At 48.7% G+C, this 25,753-nt stretch overlaps 1 protein-coding gene and 1 pseudogene across 1 annotated transcript in view; both read right to left on the bottom strand.

Moving 5' to 3' along the window:
• Positions 1-25,753, bottom strand: part of LOC136617429 (zinc finger protein 300-like) — a 1,148,901-nt gene that overhangs the window by 857,019 nt on the left and 266,129 nt on the right. The gene's annotated exons all lie outside the window — the stretch shown is intronic.
• On the bottom strand, positions 19,777-21,950 carry LOC136617705 (zinc finger protein 84-like; annotated as a pseudogene).

Below are 25,753 nucleotides of genomic sequence, written 5' to 3'. Positions count from 1 at the left end.
TTCAGGAAGACTCATATAGAACCCCCATTGGAGGTGAATTGTAATCTCCATCTATCTGTCATCTTGTTCTTATCTATCATCAGAACATCATCGAATGGCTGTGATTGGTTCATCGAGAGCCGTCTCTGATTGGTTCAGGAACACCGCCGCAGCCAATCACAGCAATCGCTTGCTGGAGGCGGGGTATTTAAGCCCCCTCACCAGCAACAGATACTCGGTTGGCATTGAGGACTACATGAAAGCCTGCTGGAGTGCCACAGCTCAGCAAGAGGGACCCAAATGGCTCAATGCACCACTTATAATATAATATAGTGAATGACATCATGACATGTAACTCACTGAACGACACACATGGCTCTCCTACATGTGCACGTCACAAAGGCCGCTGCGCACACACGTCACACACAGCTGTACTAAGTCTGCACGTCACACACACACGGCTCTGCTACGTGCATGCATCACACACACACAGGACTCTGCTACATGCGCATGCCGCACACATGGTTCTGTTATGTGCGAATCTCTCACACACACAGCTCTGCTACATACACTATATGCACAAAAGTATTTTCTTTGTGTGGGATGTTGGAATACAAGGATTCCACATCCATTGTGGCCAGGAAAGTGCCATTGGGGAGGGGGCCTATGGTTGGTAGTTTATTCCATGGTGTCTTGCAAGTAGCTGGTTGTGTTTCTCACTAGTAGTTTAAGGGCACCTTCCATAACTAGCTACTTGCAAGGCACCAACGACCAACTGAACAAACTGTCAACCGTAGGCCCCCTCCCCAATGGCACCTTCCTGGCCACAATGCATGTGGAATCCTTGTATTCCAACATCCCACATGAAGATGGACTCACTGCCTGCCAGGCGCACCTTGAGCCCAATGGGGTCGCCTCTGAATCTGTGTTACAACTCACAAGATTCATCCTCGCACACAATTATTTCTCCTTTTGCAAATAGATATTCCTGCAACTGACCGGGACTGCCATGGGCAGTAAAATTGCACCGCAATATGGCAACCTTTTTATGGCAAAACTGGAGAGTGACTTTCTGGCCTCCTGCCCCAACATTGGCCGACTTTCGCTACATTAATGACATCATGATCATCTGGAGCAACATCAAACAGGAACTAATCAAATTCCATGAGAGATTCAGTGCATTCCACCCACCATAAACCTGACATTAAGCTACATGTATACCGAAATCAACTTCTTGGACACCACCATAAAGATTTTAAACAACTTAATACAAACATCCCTATACCGGAAACCGATTGATCCTACATACCGTAGATGGGACAGTTTCCATCCTAAACACATCAGAAAGTCTATTGTCTACAGCCAGGCCATCAGATACAACCGGATCTGCTCCAACCCAACAGACAGAGAGGAACATTTGTACCATCTTACAAGGACATTTATAAATCAGGGCTACCATCCCACACCAACTGATGACCAAATCACGAGAGCCACCAGGATACCGAAAAAAAAACCAGAGCCACCAGGATACCCAGAAATCACCAGAGCCACCAGGATACCCAGGAATCACCAGAGCCACCAGGATACCCAGGAATCACCAGAGCCACCAGGATACCCAGAAGTCACCAGAGCCACCAGGACACCCAAGAATCACCAGAGCCACCAGGATACCCAGGAATCACCAGAGCCACCAGGATACCCAGGAATCACCAGAGCCACCAGGATACCCAGAAGTCACCAGAGCCACCAGGACACCCAAGAATCACCAGAGCCACCAGGATACCCAGAAGTCACCAGAGCTACCAGGACACCCAGGAATCACCAGAGCCACCAGGATACCCAGAAGTCACCAGAGCCACCAGGACACCCAAGAATCACCAGAGCCACCAGGATACCCAGAAGTCACCAGAGCCACCAGGACACCCAAGAATCACCAGAGCCACCAGGATACCCAGAAGTCACCAGAGCCACCAGGATACCCAGAAGTCACCAGAGCCACCAGGACACCCAAGAATCACCAGAGCCACCAGGATACCCAGAAGTCACCAGAGCCACCAGGATACCCAGAAGTCACCAGAGCTACCAGGACACCCAAGAATCACCAGAGCCACCGGGATACCAAGAAATCAACTACTCCAAGACAAGGAAAAAAAGCAATCGTGTTCCTCTAGTAGTGACCTACAATCCGCAACTAGAGGTACTAAAGAAGACTGCAAAGAAACTCCACCATACCCTACACAAGGATGACCGTCTGCCCACCACATTCCCGGACCCTCCGCTTCTGTGTTACAGGCAACCTCCAAGTCTAAGGACCTTTATAATCAGGAGTGTATCGTCCTACAACATACAAAAAGGAACTTATCCCTGCGATGTATCCCTGGTTCTATTCCCTCTACCCCTTCTAACTGTCACTCAGCTAACTTCCTACTCCCCCTACTCTTCTGAACTACCATCCACCCCCACCTCAACCCCAGCGGGAGCTCAGTGGGCAGCAAACTCCTTTCCATGTTGTCAATAGATCTCAGTGTTGCCAATTGCTCATTTTGATCCAGGATTTGGGCTTCTAACTGTGCGACGAGCACGCATCTTGTGCAACAGTGAGCGCCCTCAATCGGCTGATTAAGGATTATGCACAATGGACAATGCTGTCCAGTGTGCACAAGGAGCACACGGGACAACATTGTCAGGCATGGAGCTTACCCTAATGGGGATCTACAACTTACTTGTGGAAGTAGAGAAGATTGACTAGATCCCCACTCCAAACACGCCTCCACCCATTCGCCACCGCTCACTCTTTTTTTTTTTTAAACGCTCACACACTTACTACTTGTTCTTGCTGAGTCACTCATTCTGCTTCCCTTACACATTACACACAGACACTTACACTGAATTTCTTCACTTACACACACACTCTCTTAACCCCCTCACTTAGTCACAGACACACACTTAGTCACAGGCACACACTTAGTCACAGGCACACACTTAGTCACAGACACACACTTAGACACAGGCACACACTTAGTCACAGGCACACACTGAGTCACAGACACACACTTAGTCACAGACACACACTTAGTCACAGACACACACTTAGTCACAGGCACACACTGAGTCACAGGCACACACTTAGTCACAGACACACACTTAGTCACAGGCACACACTTAGTCCCAGACACACACTTAGTCACAGGCACACACTTAGTCACAGGCACACACTGAGTCACAGGCACACACTTAGTCACAGACACACACTTAGTCACAGGCACACACTTAGTCCCAGACACACACTGAGTCACAGGCACACACTGAGTCACAGACACACACTTAGTCACAGACACACACTTAGTCACAGGCACACACTTAGTCACAGGCACACACTTAGTCACAGACACACACTTAGTCACAGGCACACAGTCACAGACACACACTTAGTCACAGGCACACACTTAGTCACAGACACACACTTAGTCCCAGACACACACTTAGTCCCAGGCACACACTTAGTCACAGGCACACACTTAGTCACAGGCACACACTTAGTCCCAGACACACACTTAGTCACAGGCACACACTTAGTCACAGACACACACTTAGTCACAGGCACACACTTAGTCACAGGCACACACTTAGTCACAGACACACACTTAGTCACAGGCACACACTTAGTCACAGGCACACACTTAGTCCCAGACACACACTGAGTCACAGGCACACACTTAGTCACAGGCACACACTTAGTCACAGGCACACACTTAGTCACAGGCACACACTTAGTCACAGACACACACTTAGTCACAGGCACACACTTAGTCACAGACACACACTTAGTCACAGACACACACTTAGTCACAGGCACACACTGAGTCACAGGCACACACTTAGTCACAGACACACACTTAGTCACAGGCACACACTTAGTCCCAGACACACACTTAGTCACAGGCACACACTTAGTCACAGGCACACACTTAGTCACAGGCACACACTTAGTCACAGACACACACTTAGTCACAGGCACACACTTAGTCACAGGCACACACTTAGTCACAGACACACACTTAGTCACAGGCACACACTTAGTCACAGGCACACACTTAGTCCCAGACACACACTGAGTCACAGGCACACACTGAGTCACAGACACACACTTAGTCACAGACACACACTTAGTCACAGGCACACACTTAGTCACAGGCACACACTTAGTCACAGACACACACTTAGTCACAGGCACACAGTCACAGACACACACTTAGTCACAGGCACACACTTAGTCACAGACACACACTTAGTCCCAGACACACACTTAGTCCCAGGCACACACTTAGTCACAGGCACACACTTAGTCACAGGCACACACTTAGTCCCAGACACACACTTAGTCACAGGCACACACTTAGTCACAGACACACACTTAGTCACAGGCACACACTTAGTCACAGGCACACACTTAGTCACAGACACACACTTAGTCACAGGCACACACTTAGTCACAGGCACACACTTAGTCCCAGACACACACTGAGTCACAGGCACACACTTAGTCACAGGCACACACTTAGTCACAGGCACACACTTAGTCACAGGCACACACTTAGTCACAGGCACACACTTAGTCACAGGCACACACTTAGTCACAGACACACACTTAGTCACAGACACACACTTAGTCACAGGCACACACTTAGTCACAGGCACACACTTAGTCACAGGCACACACTTAGTCACAGGCACACACTTAGTCACAGGCACACACTTAGTCCCAGACACACACTTAGTCACAGGCACACACTTAGTCACAGACACACACTTAGTCACAGGCACACACTTAGTCACAGACACACACTTAGTCACAGGCACACACTTAGTCACAGGCACACACTTAGTCCCAGACACACACTTAGTCACAGGCACACACTTAGTCACAGACACACACTTAGTCACAGACACACACTGAGTCCCAGACACACACTTAGTCACAGACACACACTTAGTCACAGGCACACACTTAGTCACAGACACACACTTAGTCACAGACACACACTTAGTCACAGACACACACTTAGTCCCAGACACACACTTAGTCACAGGCACACACTTAGTCACAGGCACACACTTAGTCACAGGCACACACTTAGTCACAGACACACACTGAGTCCCAGACACACACTTAGTCACAGACACACACTTAGTCACAGGCACACACTTAGTCACAGACACACACTTAGTCACAGACACACACTTAGTCACAGACACACACTTAGTCCCAGACACACACTTAGTCACAGGCACACACTTAGTCACAGGCACACACTTAGTCACAGGCACACACTTAGTCACAGACACACACTTAGTCACAGGCACACACTTAGTCACAGGCACACACTTAGTCACAGGCACACACTTAGTCACAGACACACACTTAGTCACAGACACACACTTAGTCACAGGCACACACTTAGTCACAGGCACACACTTAGTCACAGACACACACTGAGTCACAGGCACACACTTAGTCCCAGACACACACTTAGTCCCAGACACACACTTTGACACAGACACACACTTAGTCACAGACACACACTTAGTCACAGGCACACACTTAGTCCCAGACACACACTTAGTCCCAGACACACACTTAGTCCCAGACACACACTTAGTCACAGACACACACTTAGTCACAGACACACACTTAGTCACAGGCACACACTTAGTCACAGACACACACTTAGTCACAGACACACACTTAGTCACAGACACACACTTAGTCACAGGCACACACTTAGTCACAGGCACACACTTAGTCACAGGCACACACTTAGTCCCAGGCACACACTTAGTCACAGGCACACACTTAGTCCCAGACACACACTTAGTCACAGGCACACACTTAGTCACAGACACACACTTAGTCACAGACACACACTTAGTCCCAGGCACACACTTAGTCACAGGCACACACTTAGTCCCAGACACACACTTAGTCACAGGCACACACTTAGTCACAGACACACACTTAGTCACAGACACACACTTAGTCCCAGACACACACTTAGTCCCAGACACACACTTAGTCACAGGCACACACTTAGTCACAGGCACACACTTAGTCACAGGCACACACTTAGTCACAGACACACACTTAGTCACAGGCACACACTTAGTCACAGGCACACACTTAGTCACAGACACACACTTAGTCACAGACACACACTTAGTCACAGGCACACACTTAGTCACAGGCACACACTTAGTCACAGACACACACTGAGTCACAGGCACACACTTAGTCACAGACACACACTGAGTCACAGGCACACACTTAGTCACAGACACACACTTAGTCACAGGCACACACTTAGTCACAGGCACACACTTAGTCACAGGCACACACTTAGTCCCAGACACACACTTAGTCCCAGACACACACTTTGACACAGACACACACTTAGTCACAGACACACACTTAGTCACAGGCACACACTTAGTCCCAGACACACACTTAGTCCCAGACACACACTTAGTCCCAGACACACACTTAGTCACAGACACACACTTAGTCACAGACACACACTTAGTCACAGACACACACTTAGTCACAGGCACACACTTAGTCACAGACACACACTTAGTCACAGACACACACTTAGTCACAGACACACACTTAGTCACAGGCACACACTTAGTCACAGGCACACACTTAGTCACAGGCACACACTTAGTCACAGGCACACACTTAGTCCCAGGCACACACTTAGTCACAGGCACACACTTAGTCCCAGACACACACTTAGTCACAGGCACACACTTAGTCACAGACACACACTTAGTCACAGGCACACACTTAGTCACAGGCACACACTTAGTCACAGGCACACACTTAGTCCCAGGCACACACTTTGACACAGACACACACTTAGTCACAGGCACACACTTAGTCACAGGCACACACTTAGTCACAGACACACACTTAGTCACAGACACACACTTAGTCCCAGACACACACTTAGTCCCAGACACACACTTTGACACAGACACACACTTAGTCACAAACACACACTTAGCCACAGACACACACTTAGTCCCAGGCACACACTTAGTCCCAGACACACACTTAGTCCCAGGCACACACTTTGACACAGACACACACTTAGTCACAGACACACACTTAGTCACAGGCACACACTTAGTCCCAGGCACACACTTTGACACAGACACACACTTAGTCACAGACACACACTTAGTCACAGGCACACACTTAGTCACAGGCACACACTTAGTCACAGGCACACACTTAGTCCCAGACACACACTTTGACACAGACACACACTTAGTCACAGACACACACTTAGTCACAGGCACACACTTAGTCACAGGCACACACTTAGTCCCAGACACACACTTAGTCACAGGCACACACTTAGTCCCAGACACACACTTAGTCCCAGACACACACTTAGTCCCAGACACACACTTAGTCACAGGCACACACTTAGTCACAGACACACACTTAGTCACAGGCACACACTTAGTCCCAGACACACACTTAGTCACAGGCACACACTTAGTCCCAGACACACACTTAGTCCCAGACACACACTTAGTCGCAGGCACACACTTAGTCCCAGACACACACTTAGTCACAGACACACACTTAGTCCCAGACACAACCTTAGACACTTAGAAGACTTATGGATTCCTCCAGACATTGGTCTACGGTATCACAGCACAACAGCAGACCATCCACATACTGAAGCAATGTGGTTCTGCATAATCCAGTTTAGCAGCACCATCTGCGAAGCCTCAGAGTATTATCCCGGGAGGTGGCTGCTCCCTACAGCAATACACACCAACAATATTGCTTGCCACAATCTGTAAAAGTGAATAAAAGCTGTGCACTCATACAGTGGCATGCTAAAAAATGCATTTTCCAGGTCGACTACAGTAAAGAAGGCTGATGGGGTCTGGTATTTGTGACTTCTACTTTTTTCTTGTGCAGATCAGAATAGGGCTGATCCCTCTGTACTGTGACAGCCCTTCAGATATTTGTAGACAGCTATTAAGGTCTCCTCTCAGCCTTCTCTTCTGCTAAACATTCCCAGATCCTTTAACCGTTCCTCATAGGACATGATTTGTGGACCGCTCACCATCTTGGTAACTCTTCTCTGAACTTGCTCCAGTTTGTCTATGTCTTGTATAAAGTGGGGTGCCCAGAACTGGACCCAGTATTCCAGATGAGGTCTGACTAAGGAAGAGTAGAGGGGGATAATGACCTCACGTGATCTAGACTCTATGCTTCTCTTAATACATCCCAGAATTGTGTTTGCCTTTTTGGCTGCTGCATCACATTGTTGACTCATGTTCAGTCTGTGACCTATTAGTATACCCAAGTCTTTTTCACATGTGCTGCTGCTTAGCCCAATTCCTCCCATTCTGTATGTGCTTTCATTTTTCTTGCCCAGATGTAGGACTTTGCATTTCTCCTTGTTAAATACCATTCTGTTAGTTGCTGCCCATTGTTCAGGCTTTTCTTGATGTTTTTGAATACTCTCTCTCTTCCCTAGTGTTAGCCATTCCTCCTAGCTTTGCATCATCTGCAAGTTAAATTCTGCTGGTCTTTAGAAGGAGTGATTAATAGTCTTATGGTAGCAAGAAGACTGACAGGGTGTGGTGCTAGGATCTGTAGTACTAAGGTTCCTAGCAGCACAGCTCCACAGGTGATTGAGGGTTAATTGAGCCGACAGGGCGTGGTATTCTCCAGCAGCCAATCCCCTTTAGTCTGTAGTACATAAGAACCAGCATCTCTTAGTAGTTGAGGCTGGTCTTGCACTGTTTGGATGTCTTGTTCTCACTCAGATCTGTGTTTGCATGTAGGTCTGTTGTGTCTCTCTGCTTCCCTAAAGACGGTTTGGACACCTGTAGTCCTAGTCTGCAGCACATGAAGCTTCTCTTTTCCCTTCTTCTGACAGGTGCGGCCTCCAAACGTCTTATGTCTCTTCTGTGTGTCAGTTGGTGGATCCCTGACAAAGTTCCCTATGTCAGCTCAGTGGCTGACTGTCTATCCCCCTGGTATATAAACACTTTAGACTTGCTGTGTGATCTGTGTTCTGCTCTGTGCCTGTTGCAGCTTGCTGTGTGATCTGTGTTCTGTTCTGTGCCTGTTGCAGCTTGCTGTGTGATCTGTGTTCTGTTCTGTCCTGTTGCAGCTTGCTATGTGACCTGTGTTCTGTTCCTGTCCTGTTGCAGCTTGCTGTGTGACCTGTGTTCTGTTCCTGTCCTGTTGCAGCTTGCTGTGTGACCTGTGTTCTGTTCCTGTCCTGTTGCAGCTTGCTGTGTGACCTGTGTTCTGTTCCTGTCCTGTTGCAGCTTGCTGTGTGACCTGTTTTCTGTTCCTGTCCTGTTGCAGCTTGCTGTGTGACCTGTGTTCTGTTCCTGTCCTGTTGCAGCTTGCTGTGTGACCTGTGTTCTGTTCCTGTCCTGTTGCAGCTTGCTGTGTGACCTGTGTTCTGTTCCTGTCCTGTTGCAGCTTGCTGTGTGACCTGTGTTCTGTTCCTGTCCTGTTGCAGCTTGCTGTGTGACCTGTGTTCTGTTCCTGTCCTGTTGCAGCTTGCTGTGTGACCTGTGTTCTGTTCCTGTCCTGTTGCAGCTTACTATGTGACCTGTGTTCTGTTCCTGTCCTGTTGCAGCTTGCTGTGTGACCTGTGTTCTGTTCCTGTCCTGTTGCAGCTTGCAGTGTGACCTGTGTTCTGTTCCTGTCCTGTTGCAGCTTGCTGTGTGACCTGTGTTCTGTTCCTGTCCTGCTGCATCTTGCTATGTGACCTGTGTTCTGTTCCTGTCCTGCTGCAGCTTACTATGTGACCTGTGTTCTGTTCTGTCCTGTTGCAGCTTGCTGTGTGACCTGTGTTCTGTTCCTGACCTGCTGCATCTTGCTGTGTGATCTCTGTTCTGTTCCTGTTCTGTTGCAGCTTACTATGTGACCTGTGTTCTGTTCTGTGCCTGTTGCAGCTTGCTGTGTGATCTGTGTTCTGTTCCTGTCCTGTTGCATCTTGCTGTGTGACCTGTGTTCTGTTCCTGTCCTGTTGCAGCTTGCAGTGTGACCTGTGTTCTGTTCCTGTCCTGTTGCAGCTTGCTGTGTGACCTGTGTTCTGTTCCTGTCCTGCTGCATCTTGCTATGTGATCTGTGTTCTGTTCCTGTCCTGCTGCAGCTTACTATGTGACCTGTGTTCTGTTCCTGTCCTGTTGCAGCTTGCTGTGTGACCTGTGTTCTGTTACTGACCTGCTGCATCTTGCTGTGTGATCTCTGTTCTGTTCCTGTTCTGTTGCAGCTTACTATGTGACCTGTGTTCTGTTCTGTGCCTGTTGCAGCTTGCTGTGTGTGACCTGTGTTCTGTTCCTGTCCTGCTGCAGCTTGCTGTGTGACCTGTGTTCTGTTCCTGTCCTGTTGCAGCTTGCTGTGTGACCTGTGTTCTGTTCCTGTCCTATTGCAGCTTGCTGTGTGACCTGTGTTCTGTTCCTGTTCTGTTGCATCTTGCTGTGTGACCTCTGTTCTGTTCATGTCCTGCTGCAGCTTGCTGTGTGACCTGTGTTCTGTTCCTGTCCTGCTGCATCTTGCTGTGTGACCTCTGTTCTGTTCCTGTCCTGCTGCAGCTTGCTGTGTGACCTGTGTTCTGTTCCTGTTCTGTTGCATCTTGCTGTGTGACCTGTGTTCTGTTCCTGTCCTGTTGCAGCTTGCTGTGTGACCTGTGTTCTGTTCCTGTCCTGTTGCAGCTTGCTGTGTGACCTGTGTTCTGTTCCTGTCCTGTTGCATCTTGCTGTGTGACCTGTGTTCTGTTCCTGTCCTATTGCAGCTTGCTGTGTGACCTGTGTTCTGTTCCTGTTCTGTTGCATCTTGCTGTGTGACCTCTGTTCTGTTCATGTCCTGCTGCAGCTTGCTGTGTGACCTGTGTTCTGTTCCTGTCCTGCTGCATCTTGCTGTGTGACCTCTGTTCTGTTCCTGTCCTGCTGCAGCTTGCTGTGTGACCTGTGTTCTGTTCCTGTTCTGTTGCATCTTGCTGTGTGACCTGTGTTCTGTTCCTGTCCTGTTGCAGCTTGCTGTGTGACCTGTGTTCTGTTCCTGTCCTGTTGCAGCTTGCTGTGTGACCTGTGTTCTGTTCCTGTCCTGTTGCAGCTTGCTGTGTGACCTGTGTTCTGTTCCTGTCCTATTGCAGCTTGCTGTGTGACCTGTGTTCTGTTCCTGTTCTGTTGCATCTTGCTGTGTGACCTCTGTTCTGTTCCTGTCCTGCTGCAGCTTGCTGTGTGACCTGTGTTCTGTTCCTGTCCTGTTGCAGCTTGCTGTGTGACCTGTGTTCTGTTCCTGTCCTATTGCAGCTTGCTGTGTGACCTGTGTTCTGTTCCTGTTCTGTTGCATCTTGCTGTGTGACCTCTGTTCTGTTCATGTCCTGCTGCAGCTTGCTGTGTGACCTGTGTTCTGTTCCTGTCCTGCTGCATCTTGCTGTGTGACCTCTGTTCTGTTCCTGTCCTGCTGCAGCTTGCTGTGTGACCTGTGTTCTGTTCCTGTTCTGTTGCATCTTGCTGTGTGACCTGTGTTCTGTTCCTGTCCTGTTGCAGCTTGCTGTGTGACCTGTGTTCTGTTCCTGTCCTGTTGCAGCTTGCTGTGTGACCTGTGTTCTGTTCCTGTCCTGTTGCATCTTGCTGTGTGACCTGTGTTCTGTTCCTGTCCTATTGCAGCTTGCTGTGTGACCTGTGTTCTGTTCCTGTTCTGTTGCATCTTGCTGTGTGACCTCTGTTCTGTTCATGTCCTGCTGCAGCTTGCTGTGTGACCTGTGTTCTGTTCCTGTCCTGCTGCATCTTGCTGTGTGACCTCTGTTCTGTTCCTGTCCTGCTGCAGCTTGCTGTGTGACCTGTGTTCTGTTCCTGTTCTGTTGCATCTTGCTGTGTGACCTGTGTTCTGTTCCTGTCCTGTTGCAGCTTGCTGTGTGACCTGTGTTCTGTTCCTGTCCTGTTGCAGCTTGCTGTGTGACCTGTGTTCTGTTCCTGTCCTATTGCAGCTTGCTGTGTGACCTGTGTTCTGTTCCTGTTCTGTTGCATCTTGCTGTGTGACCTCTGTTCTGTTCCTGTCCTGCTGCAGCTTGCTGTGTGACCTCTGTTCTGTTCCTGTCCTGCTGCAGCTTGCTGTGTGACCTGTGTTCTGTTCCTGTTCTGTTGCATCTTGCTGTGTGACCTGTGTTCTGTTCCTGTCCTGTTGCAGCTTGCTGTGTGACCTGTGTTCTGTTCCTGTCCTGTTGCAGCTTGCTGTGTGACCTGTGTTCTGTTCCTGTCCTGTTGCATCTTGCTGTGTGACCTGTGTTCTGTTCCTGTCCTATTGCAGCTTGCTGTGTGACCTGTGTTCTGTTCCTGTTCTGTTGCATCTTGCTGTGTGACCTCTGTTCTGTTCATGTCCTGCTGCAGCTTGCTGTGTGACCTGTGTTCTGTTCCTGTCCTGCTGCATCTTGCTGTGTGACCTCTGTTCTGTTCCTGTCCTGCTGCAGCTTGCTGTGTGACCTGTGTTCTGTTCCTGTTCTGTTGCATCTTGCTGTGTGACCTGTGTTCTGTTCCTGTCCTGTTGCAGCTTGCTGTGTGACCTGTGTTCTGTTCCTGTCCTGTTGCAGCTTGCTGTGTGACCTGTGTTCTGTTCCTGTCCTATTGCAGCTTGCTGTGTGACCTGTGTTCTGTTCCTGTTCTGTTGCATCTTGCTGTGTGACCTCTGTTCTGTTCCTGTCCTGCTGCAGCTTGCTGTGTGACCTGTGTTCTGTTCCTGTCCTGTTGCAGCTTGCTGTGTGACCTGTGTTCTGTTCCTGTCCTATTGCAGCTTGCTGTGTGACCTGTGTTCTGTTCCTGTTCTGTTGCATCTTGCTGTGTGACCTCTGTTCTGTTCATGTCCTGCTGCAGCTTGCTGTGTGACCTGTGTTCTGTTCCTGTCCTGCTGCATCTTGCTGTGTGACCTCTGTTCTGTTCCTGTCCTGCTGCAGCTTGCTGTGTGACCTGTGTTCTGTTCCTGTTCTGTTGCATCTTGCTGTGTGACCTGTGTTCTGTTCCTGTCCTGTTGCAGCTTGCTGTGTGACCTGTGTTCTGTTCCTGTCCTGTTGCAGCTTGCTGTGTGACCTGTGTTCTGTTCCTGTCCTGTTGCATCTTGCTGTGTGACCTGTGTTCTGTTCCTGTCCTATTGCAGCTTGCTGTGTGACCTGTGTTCTGTTCCTGTTCTGTTGCATCTTGCTGTGTGACCTCTGTTCTGTTCATGTCCTGCTGCAGCTTGCTGTGTGACCTGTGTTCTGTTCCTGTCCTGCTGCATCTTGCTGTGTGACCTCTGTTCTGTTCCTGTCCTGCTGCAGCTTGCTGTGTGACCTGTGTTCTGTTCCTGTTCTGTTGCATCTTGCTGTGTGACCTGTGTTCTGTTCCTGTCCTGTTGCAGCTTGCTGTGTGACCTGTGTTCTGTTCCTGTCCTGTTGCAGCTTGCTATGTGACCTGTGTTCTGTTCCTGTCCTGTTTCAGCTTGCTGTGTGACCTGTGTCCAGTGCCCCTTGACTCCTGGTTAGTGTAGGGACTAGTGGTATAGCCAGGAGCCGTGAAGTGGCCCGCTAGCTTCCACGTTTTGATCAAAATGTAAACTAACACCTGGTATTTATATATAGCTGATCACCTGTTACTAGTGGTTGTATTTTGGCTGCTGTAGGCTGTGTTTTCTGGCTGTGTGTCCTGTTGTTCTGTCCGTGTCATTGTTGCCTCTGTAGGTGCCCTGTTCTGGTGTATGGTTCCTAGGAGCAGCAAGGGCCCAGATCCGACGACCGCCGGGCAGCCCTTTATCGGGGCGATGTCCTCGCTCAGGTACGGCCATGTCATCTTTCCTGTAGGTCAGGGCCAGTTGCCTGAAACCTGTGTGTATCCGTCTCTCTCGGTCACGATCGTGTGGGCCCCGTGCTTAGTTTGCCCCCACGATCATAACATAATGCCCCTCCTTTTGTAACTGAGGGGGGGGGGGCATTATGTTATGTTTTTATGTTATCTATGTTGTATGTTCGTATGCCTTACTCTGTTGGGATGTTAGTATGTTATTATGTTCTTGTTATGTTAGTATGTTGGTACGCTCTGTTGGCATGCATTATTATGTGGTTATATTATCCTGCTATGTTAGTATGTATATGTTGTGAGTCCTGGTTCATGCCTGTATTCTATCTGATCCACCCGTCCATTGGTTGTGGATGCCTGATTCCTGTATTTCTACCCGCCTGTTGATGGGCGGACGTCCGATCCGTATTCTGATCCCTAGTCCGTTAGTAGGTGGATTTTAGGGCCCTGTCTATCTCATCCACCCGTCCATTGGTTGTGGACGCCTGATTCCTGTTCCTGTATTTCTACCTGTCCGTTGGTGGGCGGACCTCCGATTCGTATTCTGATCCCTAGTCCATTGGTAGGTGGATTTTAGGGCCCTGTCTATCTGATCCACCCGTCCATTGGTTGTGGACGCCTGATTCCTGTTCCTGTATTTCTACCTGTCCGTTGGTGGGCGGACCTCCGATCCGTGTTCTGATCCCTAGTCCATTGGTAGGTGGATTTTAGGGCCCTGTCTATCTGATCTACCCTTCCATTGGATGTGGACGCCTGATTCCTGTTCCTGTATTTCTACCAGCCCGTTGGTGGGCGGACGTCGGATCCGTGTTCTGATCCCTAGTCCGTTAGTAGGTGGATTTTAGGGCCCTGTCTATCTCATCCACCCGTCCATTGGTTGTGGACGCCTGATTCCTGTTCCTGTATTTCTACCTGTCCGTTGGTGGGCGGACCTCCGATTCGTATTCTGATCCCTAGTCCATTGGTAGGTGGATTTTAGGGCCCTGTCTATCTCATCCACCCGTCCAATGGTTGTGGACGCCTGATTCCTGTTCCTGTATTTCTACCTGTCCGTTGGTGGGCGGACCTCCGATTCGTATTCTGATCCCTAGTCTGTTAGTAGGTGGATTTTAGGGCCCTGTCTATCTGATCCACCCTTCCATTGGTTGTGGACGCCTGATTCCTGTTCCTGTATTTCTACCCGCCCGTTGGTGGGCGGACCTCCGATTCGTATTCTGATCCCTAGTCCATTGGTAGGTGGATTTTAGGGCCCTGTCTATCTCATCCACCCGTCCATTGGTTGTGGACGCCTGATTCCTGTTCCTGTATTTCTACCTGTCCGTTGGTGGGCGGACCTCCGATTCGTATTCTGATCCCTAGTCCATTGGTAGGTGGATTTTAGGGCCCTGTCTATCTGATCCACCCTTCCATTGGTTGTGGACGCCTGATTCCTGTTCCTGTATTTCTACCCGCCCGTTGGTGGGCGGATGCCTGATCTGTATCCTGTCCCCTTTGTCCGTTGGTGGGCGGATGCCTGATCTGTATCCTGTCCCCTTTGTCCGTTGGTGGGCGGATGCCTGATCTGTATCCTGTCCCCTTTGTCCGTTGGTAGGTGGATGTTAGGGCTTAGTTTTTTCTGTTTTCCTGTCGGTGTCTGGATGTCAGCCCTGTCTGTTACCCGTCCTGCGTTATGCAGTCTGTATTTTTGTCCCGGTGTCCGTCCTGCGGACGTAATTTGCTGTAGACCCTGTATGGTATGGGCCTGAGCTTTTTCCCTTCTCCTGCTGACTGGCTGGTGTCCGCACTAGGCCCGTATGGATAAGTCCTGTGCACGTTCTGTCAGCAGGGAGGGCTGCCATGTTTTCCCCTCTGGCTACGTGCACATTAGGTGTTACGTTTGCTCCCTCCTTCCCTGGTGTGTTTGCTTTAGGCCTGTATGGATAAGTCCTGTGCTATACCTATCCTGGTGGTGACATATTGTGGTAGTACTAGGCCCATATGGATAAGTCCTGTACTGTGTGGGAGTCTTTTGGAGAAGTTGCATAATTTTTGTTGTCATGCTTAAAGGGTCCGGAAGCCCCTCTTTTAAAAATGGGAGGTACTGTCAGGGTGTGGTGCTAGGATCTGTAGTACTAAGGTTCCTAGCAGCACAGCTCCACAGGTGATTGAGGGTTAATTGAGCCGACAGGGTGTGGTATTCTCCAGCAGCCAATCCCCTTTAGTCTGTAGTACATAAGAACCAGCATCTCTTAGTAGTTGAGGCTGGTCTTGCACTGTTTGGATGTCTTGTTCTCACTCAGATCTGAGTTTGCATGTAGGTCTGTTGTGTCTCTCTGCTTCCCTAAAGACGGTTTGGACACCTGTAGTCCTAGTCTGCAGCACATGCAGCTTCCCTTTTCCTTTCTCCTGACAGGTGCGGCCTCCAAACGTCTTATGTCTCTTCTGTGTATCAGTTGGTGGATCCCTGACACAGCTCCCTATGTCAGCTGGGGGGCTGACTGTCTATCCCCTGGTATGAGGACACTTTAGTCTTGCTGTGTGATCTGTGTTCTGTTCTGTCCTGTTGTAGCTTGCTGTTTGATCTGTGTTCTGTTCCTGTCCTGTTGCAGCTTGCTATGTGACCTGTGTTCTGTTCCTGTCCTGTTTCAGCTTGCTGTGTGACCTGTGTCCAGTGCCCCTTGACTCCTGGTTAGTGTAGGGACTACTGGTATGTCCAGGAGCCGTGAAGTGGCCCGCTAGCTTCCACGTTTTGATCAAAATGTCAACCAATACCTGGTATTTATATATAGCTTATCACCTGTTACTAGTGGTTGCATTTTGGCTGCTGTAGGCTTTGTTTTCTGACTCTGTGTGTCCTGTTGTTCTGTCCATGCGATTGTTGCATCTGTATGTGTCCTGTTGTTCTGTCCATGTCATTGTTGCATCTGTATGTGTCCTGTTCTGGTGCATGGTTCCTAGGAGCAGCAAGGGCTCAGATCTGAAGACCACCGGGCTGCCTTTTTATCGGGGTGATGTCCCCGCTCAGGTAGGGACATGTCATCCTCTCTGTAGCACAGGGGCAGTTGCTGATACCCATGTGTGAAACTCGTGCGTATCCGTCTGTTGGTCACGATCGTGTGGGTCCTGTGCTTAGTTTGCCCACACAATCGTAACAAAGACCTTCAACAGTTAAAGTCTACCAGCAGGTGTGGGAATTCTACCACGTAGCAGGTCCCGCGTGCTCTATCTCATTGTACATTTTCTCCAGTACCTGGTGTATAACACCTTAAGAGTCCCTTCACAGGACTAAAGGCTCCACTGGGCTCACAGTGTTGGAGTCCCTCCTTTGGTAACCTCCGCGTGGAAGATTGTTTCAGAATATTGATGGACGTGGCATCCATTCCCTCCAGTAGTTCATGCATGGCGTCTGTGTACTCAGACAAAGAGAAGACCGCAGCACATCCCATTCTTGTCTGATTCTCGAACATGGTCGTCACATGACAATGCGCGGTGTTTATCACAAGGGCGGATGTCTGTGTATGGTCCAATCCGAGGGAGCAGCCTAACGCCCGTGTGTGTAGTCATAGTATGGAGTTGTAGATGCCTAATTGGTGATCCAGCTCCTCAATGGGACTTGTCTCCAGCGGTAGTTGGAGCCGATGACCGACAGCCAGGGAGGCACCAGGCGGAGTCACTTAGGAGACCCGTCAGACTGCCCGCTTTATGCTAACACTTCCGTCCACAACCAACATGAATCCAGAAACCTCCCTCCCAGCAGTCCGGAGTCCTGAACTCCCTCTAAAGTCTCTCAAACCCTCAGGATGCAATACAGGGAAACAAAGAAGGGGAGAGAGGCGGCAAAAATAAAGGAAGCCCCCTCCATACTCAGCCGCACGGCATCATGGGTAGAAGTCAGTTATGTCTGCACCATCTACATTCATGAAACATTACAGACCAGACGTCCAACACCCCTCCCTCTGCAGTCCTGCTGGGTAAACCCATTGTGCTGCTAGAGGACCACCAGGAAGCCTTCAAATGTGGTAACTAAAATTTTCATTTCCTGGAGGTCAACGTACTCCTCATATATACTCATACACAGGACAAGTATGGCAGCTCCGTGTAGTGCTGACCCGCTGGCGTAATATTCTCTGATTATATTGCAGCTATTAACCCATTGTGTGCTGCTGATGCAACCCAGCACAGCAAAATGTCAACAAGCTAATTATAATCTACCTACCTGGTGACCCCGTGGGCAGGAGCCCCTCTAGCATGGCGGCCACGTACACATCCCTCTACATCCTCCCACTCCTCTTACCTGGTGACCCCGCCTCCAGCATGGCGGCCGCGTACACATCCCTCTACATCCTCCCACTCCTCTTACCTGGTGACCCCGCCTCCAGCATGGCGGCCGCGTACACATCCCTCTACATACTCCCACTCCTCTTACCTGGTGACCCCGCCTCCAGCATGGCGGCTGCATACACATCCCTCTACATACTTCCACTCCTCTTACCTGGTGACCCCGCCTCCAGCATGGCGGTCGCGTACACATCCCTCTACATACTCCCACTCCTCTTACCTGGTAAACCCGCCTCCAGCATGGCGGCCGCGTACACATCCCGCCGGCCCTCTACATACTCCCACTCCTCTTACCTGGTGACCCCGCCTCCATCATGGCGGCCGCATACACATCCCTCTACATACTCCCACTCCTCTTACCTGGTGACCCCGCCTCCAGCATGGCGGCCCCGTACACATCCCGCCGGCCCTCTACATCCTCCCACTCCTCTTACCTGGTGGCCCCGCCTCCAGCATGGCGGCCCCGTACACATCCCTCTATATCCTCCCACTCCTCTTACCTGGTGGCCCCGCCTCCAGCATGGCGGCCCCGTACACATACTCGCCGGCCCTCTACATACTCCCACTCCTCCATGGAGAAATAGACGGCCACATCCTGACACCTTATAGGAACCTGACAACACAATATCCAGTCATCAGCCAGAGCCCCCCGCTAGAATGTCCCCCCACATTCCCCGCAGTCACCTCTCCTGTCAGCAGCTCCGTCATCTTGTTGGTGAGTTCTAAGAGCTTCTAGACCATTCTGTTAGTCGCCGACCACTGTTCAAGCTTTCCTAGATCTTTTTGAATCCTCTCTCTCTCTCTTCCCTAGTGTTAGCTATCCCTCCTAGCTTTGTGTCGTCGGCACATTTGATCAGTTTCCCACAATTCCCTCCTCCAGATCATTTATAACAATGTTGACCAACCCTGGGCCTAGGACAGAGCCTTGTGGTCCCCACTTGATACATTCTTCCACTTGGATGTGCTGCCATTTATGGCCACTCTTTGAGTACGATCACTCAGCCAGTTGTGAATCCACCTAACAGTTGCCTTGTCAATCCCACATTTGGTCATTTCACCAATAATTATGGTATGAGATACTTTGTCAGATCAGCTTCCCTACTTTGGAATAAAACAGGCTCTTCTTTTCTTCCTTGTATTTATTTTGCTTATTAAGGGCGCCCACCCACTGGCGTTTTCTTTTCACTGCGAAATTCGCAGCCTTTTTTTTCTGCAGGGGTCTATGGGACTTGTAATGTTAAAATCGCAATTTACCGCAAAATCGCGATATTACCATTACAAGTCCCATAGACTCCTGCAGAAAAAAAGGTTGCGAATTTCACAGGGAAAATAAACGCTAGTGGGTAGGCACCCTTATATAGTGCAAACATATTCCACAGACATTGTCCTTACCTACAACGGGTCCCTGACCTCATCAGGGTTCACAATCTAAATTCCCCTATTAGTATGCTACAGCCATGTGAGTAGAAACTCACACAAACACAGAGAATATATAGACTGAACCCTGAACGACAGCACTGGATGACAGCAGTTCTGACCACCGAACCATCATGGGGCCACAACACTTTTTCTCCATGAAGCCTGGTGACAGTTAAGATAAACGTAATTTGGATGTTTGGAAGATCCAGCTTAATTCCACTCAAAAGACGTTTATTGGCTGTTTAATGACTGCGAATAGCTGATGGGCTAACATTATTTTTAGTATTTCACACCTTTCAAACAAACAATCTGGTTTCTTCTCTGCGTGAATTTTCTTATAAGTTTCAAAATTTGATTTCTTTGTAAGTCATTTGCCATATATAGAAAATCAAAATTTTCAGTTGTGTGACTTCTTTGATGATCCATAAATTTAGCTTTAGCAATAACACATTTCCCACATTCTGCACATGAATACGGCTTCTCTCCTGTGTGGCTTCTGTCATGTGTAACAAGTTCTGACTTATTTATAACACATTTCCCACATTCTGCACATGAATACGGCTTCTCTCCTGTGTGGCTTCTCTCATGTGTAACAAGTTCTGACTTATTTATAAAACATTTCCCTCATTCTGCACATGAATACGGCTTCTCCCCTGTGTGGCTTCTGTCATGTGTAACAAGTTCTGACTTATTTATAAAACATTTCCCTCATTCTGCACATGAATACGGCTTCTCTCCTGTGTGACTTTTCTCATGTGTAACAAGATCAGATTTCTTTATAAAACAATTTCCACATTCTAAACATATAAATGTTCTCTCTCCTGTGTGAATTCTCTCATGTTTAAGAAGATCTGATTTACTTGCAAAACATTTCCCGCATTCTGCACATGAATACGGCTTCTCTCCAGTGTGACTTCTGTCATGTGTAACAAGTTCTGACTTATTTATAAAACATTTCCCACATTCTGAACATGAATACGGCTTCTCTCCTGTGTGAATTTTTTCATGTCTTACAAGATGAGATTTTTTAACAAAAGACTTCTGACAATATGAACATGAATACGGCTTCTCTCCTGTGTGACTTCTGTCATGTATAACAAGAACTGATTTTTTTATAAAACCTTTCCCACATTTAAAACATGTAAATGGTTTCTCTCCTGTGTGAATTCTCTCATGATCCTTAACTTTGGCTTTAGTAGTAAAACATTTCCCACATTCTGCACATGAATACGGCTTCTCTCCTGTGTGGCTTCTCTCATGTATAACAAGATGTGATTTATATATAAAACATTTCCCACATTCCGTACATGAATACGGCTTCTCCCCGGTGTGACTTCTTCGGTGTGTGTAAAGATTTGAGCTGTTTGCAAACTGTTTTCCACATTCACCACATTGATACCTTTTCCCACCGTTCCGCCCCACAGTTGTGGTAACCATCTGTGATTGGTCAGGGGAAGGTTCCTCATAATTAGGGGGATTATATGATGGATCTGTACTGTGCAGTCCTGGAGGTACATTGATGGTAATGAGGTTTTCTCCTGAAGAGCGCTGCACCATATCTTCATCTTCTACCTTATAATTTACCGATAACATGAGGTTTCCCTCTGAGGTCGCACCGGGATTGTCTGTCAGGATTTTAAAAAATGAATTATATGTTTTGATTTTTAGGTCTGAAAGTCGACATAAGTATTACATTCCCATTAGGTTGGAAACACACAGGTAGTTTTTGGTGCAGTTTTAAGCCACAGCCAGAAGTGGATCCAGCAGGAAGGAGAAAGAGAGAAATCTGCACTTTATGTTTTCTATTCCTCTTGGAATTACTCTTAACTTTGGCGAAAGAAACAATTAAAATCGTCACCAAAAACTGCCCGTGTGATTGAGGCTTTAAATAAGCTTCATATAACATGTTACAGTCCAGGACTCCACTCTACACTCAGTGACTTCTAATACATAAAGAAATACTGGAAAAGACTCATAAATCACAACAGCACAAGCTTGTCTGGTGACCGGCCATCCTCTGCCAGCACATGGGGCCCTTCAGTATCAACCGGTGTAGAGGTGCACTACAGAGAAGAGCCTGTAGGGGGCAACAGACAGGCATTCTGGTGCCTGAGAAAAGTGAAAACGCCCACATGTGTGGTCAGGAGGTGGGATAGAAGTGTGCATTCCAGCTACAGTCAGGGGAGATGTTGGCTGAGAGAGCCAGCTCAGTGGAGCTGGTAGGGCTGCTAGCCCCAGGGTCTAGTGCAGACCAGGCAAGGCGGGAGGTTGATAGGGGTGACCACTGTAACCTCAACACCCAGGTGGGTTGTATATGGACTGTGTGATCCAGCCTGAGGTGGGAATGCCATCTGTGTGGGCCTGAGCACCCTGGGTCGGGCACCTTATTGGATTATAAGGATGTTGTGTTTTATTTGGAGTGTGCCGTGCCAAATAAAGGCTAAAGATAAGTTTACGCATGTTTGAAGTTCAGTGTGTCGTCGCCGCCGCCCCTCCCCTGGAGGACAAAATGGTTACATTGGGCATCACTGCCATACAACTTAGAGGTATTCTGGTGCCAAGTTCATAAAGTTTGACTCAGAGCGGAGCATGCCCACCTCTCCCCACCCGCAGCATGCAGAGTGACAGTTTACCTCTATACACAAAAGCTGTCAGTCCACATGCTACAGGCGGAGAGAAGCTGGCACAGCCTGCCTCCGGGCATCAGAGCTTTATGAACCTGGTGACAGGATCCCTTTAATACCGGGACTCTCAGTTTAACTATGAAGCAACAGAACAGTGCAGAACACTGCTGCTGTCCAGATAGGCAGGCGAGGAACGTCGTTAGCCATTATTCAGCCTCGGCTATGCAGTATGGAGTCGTACTAGCTCGTTCGTCAGGCCACTCACAGAGGAACAGAAGTACAGGCTATTGAAATTAGTGAGCAGAGCAGGAAAGTGCAGGCGGCTAAATATCACGGTGGTCTCCTCCACTCGGAGGCACGCCGATCGGGGGACTCCCAGCTAAACCCCTGTGTTCAGCTTTCCTGATTAGGGCGGAGTGGCCATTTACTAGCCTCCCTTTAACTAGTCTTTGCCTATAGCAGTCTGCAGAACTGATGGCTGTGACAATCGCCTTCATCTAGTATTCCCATGTAACGGCAGATGTGGAGGCACTGTGTCATTGACGGACTTGGCTTTTGGGCTCCTCCACGTGTTCCCCTGGCTTTAGAGGGATCTGGTCTTCACTGCAGGGAAGTCCCAAGTTGTGTCTGCAGAATTAGTCTCAGTGCAGCCGAGTAGTACGAAAAGGGACAGGCAAGAACCTAATCGGAAAAACATTCCGAGTTCAATCAATATGATTAACAGGCAGAGCATCAGGACAGATGGCGTTCAGACTAGTTTATAGAAGGTCAGGACAGGCAAAGTTTGGAAAAGCTGGGTAAAAAAGGCATAGAATCAAGTAGTATACAGATACACCTTCACAGAATCACTAGAAAACTTATTGCTCAGGCATCCTCCAGTGGGAGAAAGTGCTTGTAATAACCCTGCAGGTGTCTGGACAGGTAGGGGCCAGGAAAGCTGGATGCATATGCTGGCCCTTTAAGAGGTGAGCCAAACATGCAGAGGAAACAGCCAGATGGATAGGGTGTCATGTGCCCTGCCAGCAAGTGGTAACTGTATTTCTAAAAACAGGAACACCACAGATCCTGGAAAGCAAACAGTTAATGGGCAAGAGAAAATAAGATAAACGGGTGCTATCCCAATGGGACTCTAAAATAGGAACGTTCCTACATAAATAGTGAGTGTAACGTCCTGATAAGGACGTACTCACGCCGGAGCCTGGGGTGCTCTCTAACCCGGATACCTGGAAATAAAGATACAACAATCCAAGTGAACACACTCGTCAAATAAGCAAAGAAAACCCAGAAGAAAGTCTGAGGAACCACTGCACCCAGCCATGCTCTCCTTTACTTCCAGGAGACTGCTAGAACAATTGAAGAGCACAGAGCCCAAGGTGAGGGGGAAATAAGCTCCAACAGCCCCAGACCCCCCGGCCGCCCCCCACCACCAGTGCCAGACAGACACAAAAGCACTGAAGAACCAAAACACCAGCATAGTGGCTCACACCACCCCAGCAGAGGGGAGGCCAGGACACTCTACTATTACACCTCTTTTTAAGTCCTGAGTCCAGCTAAAATTTCTTGAGAAGAGTATTATATTCTCCAATGGCTCCCACGACCAATCTTCATGACCAAAGCCTTTCCAGTCCACCAGATAGTATAACCCTTCCCTCACTCTTAGCATCCAGAGTATCCTTGACTTCAAAAATTCATCTCCAGCCGCAGTGGAAGCAGGAAACAAGATAGAAAAACTTGAGAAGTAATTAAGAATCATTGGCATCAAAAGGGGACATGGGGAAAGAAATTGTGATACGCCACAAAAAAAGACAACCTGTAGGACACCACAACCCAAGGAAAATGGGAGCAAACAGGAAGGCATCTTCATGAAGAGGATTCTAAAGGACAACTAGGCATCAGGAGAGGAACAAGAAGGAGGTCTACGCTTTTATCTGCATTCCATTTCATTGGAGTAGCTGCCTGGGACAGGGAAGTCCTGCTGGATCAGAAGAATCGCTGATGTTCTACTTTGGAGGCACCAGCAAGAGGAATATGAGGTTGCTGACCACTGGTCTGGTTACTACAGGAAGACTCTGCCCATGGCGAAAAGGCAAAATGATGCAGGTAGCACTCCACAGTCTAGTTAGCTTGCTCCACATGTGCATTGGGAATGGTAGGCCAAAGCAAAGCCCAGCTTGACTTCCTGAAGACCACACAAGGCTCTCCACAACTTGTACTCCTCTGTTGGATACAACGTGTAACTGTAAAACACACATGTGGACGATATGTTTGACAGGCAAGATGGGCAGCTCAAGGAAGACCAGGCAAGAAAAAGTGCGACATCCCTCCTACATGGACCAATTAACCGTTCAGATTCTGCATCCAATGGGAATTTGAATGATATCGTTCCGTGTAAATGCTGCCTGACTGAACAACCAACAAGAATTAGTTTGCGTCTCATTGGTCTTTCAGTTTATGCATGCAGAAAACAACAGCGGATGGGCCGTGTAAACAGACGGCCACTTACTTATGAATGACTGCCTATTTGTAGTGAATGGAGGCGGACGAAACGATCCTTGGCCTGCTCCACCTCCATTCACTGAGCGATGCTCGTTCCCGTGTAAAAGGGCCCTTGGTCCACAACTACCCAGATAATAGGAAGACTCTGGAACAGGCAGCCATAGCAGAGGTTGGCTGGTCTCTAGCAAGAGGACTTGTTCCTGGCAGAGATCTCAAAGACGGAGACAAATTCATGGACGTCTTTTGACAAGGTTGGCCATCAGTAAGGAAGAGAGATTAGATCTTACGAACTCTAGGATGTTCTGGCACTGTAGAGTTGGGTCTCCAGACCAGTATTAGTCTACGCTTGGTCTCTGAAACAAAGATCTTGCCAGGAGGAATGTCCCTTAGTTGAAGAGGTATCACAGAGAAGAGCCAACAGGGCCGGTGATATGCTGAGGCTCTGAGGGCATCTGCCTTGACATTCTTGTCAGCACATCAGAAGTGCTATACAAAGTTAGGCCTCTGACACACTAGCATATTTTTATCCTTGTGTCAGATGTGAAAAAATGCCCAAAATACGGACAGCCGGCTGATTGGTTTCATTCAGCACATGCAATGGAGTTAGCTCCTTATTCTTGTCCATATCATGGATGAAAATTAGGACATGCAAATTCATGTCAAAGTGCGAACAGTCGGTGTATTGGACAGCAGATGAGCAGGTGTCACGGTAAGGCCTCGTTCACACAGGCGACACGGCATCGCCACAACAAAATCGCAGGGTTAGTCCGTGCGATAGGACTGCAGTTTCTCAAGGTGATACCGCGACTTTGTAGCACCACATGCAAGGATTTTTGGGGAAAAGGGATATAGGGGGGGTGAAATATAAGCCCTACCCTGGAAATAAGCTGTAGCTAAAGAAAAAAACATTTTTAAAAAGTTTACATCACCTAGAAGCGCGGTCCGTGGCTCTGCTGCAGCTTCTTTCTGGTCCCCGGCACTGGTCGTCTTTTTTTCTTCTGGCCTGGGATTGAAAAATCCCACTTCCTGAAAGTGCT

This window comes from Eleutherodactylus coqui, chromosome 1 (genome assembly GCF_035609145.1).
Source record: "Eleutherodactylus coqui strain aEleCoq1 chromosome 1, aEleCoq1.hap1, whole genome shotgun sequence".
In the NCBI taxonomy this organism is placed as follows: domain Eukaryota; kingdom Metazoa; phylum Chordata; class Amphibia; order Anura; family Eleutherodactylidae; genus Eleutherodactylus; species Eleutherodactylus coqui.
This window is presented reverse-complemented; position numbering and strand designations above follow the sequence as displayed.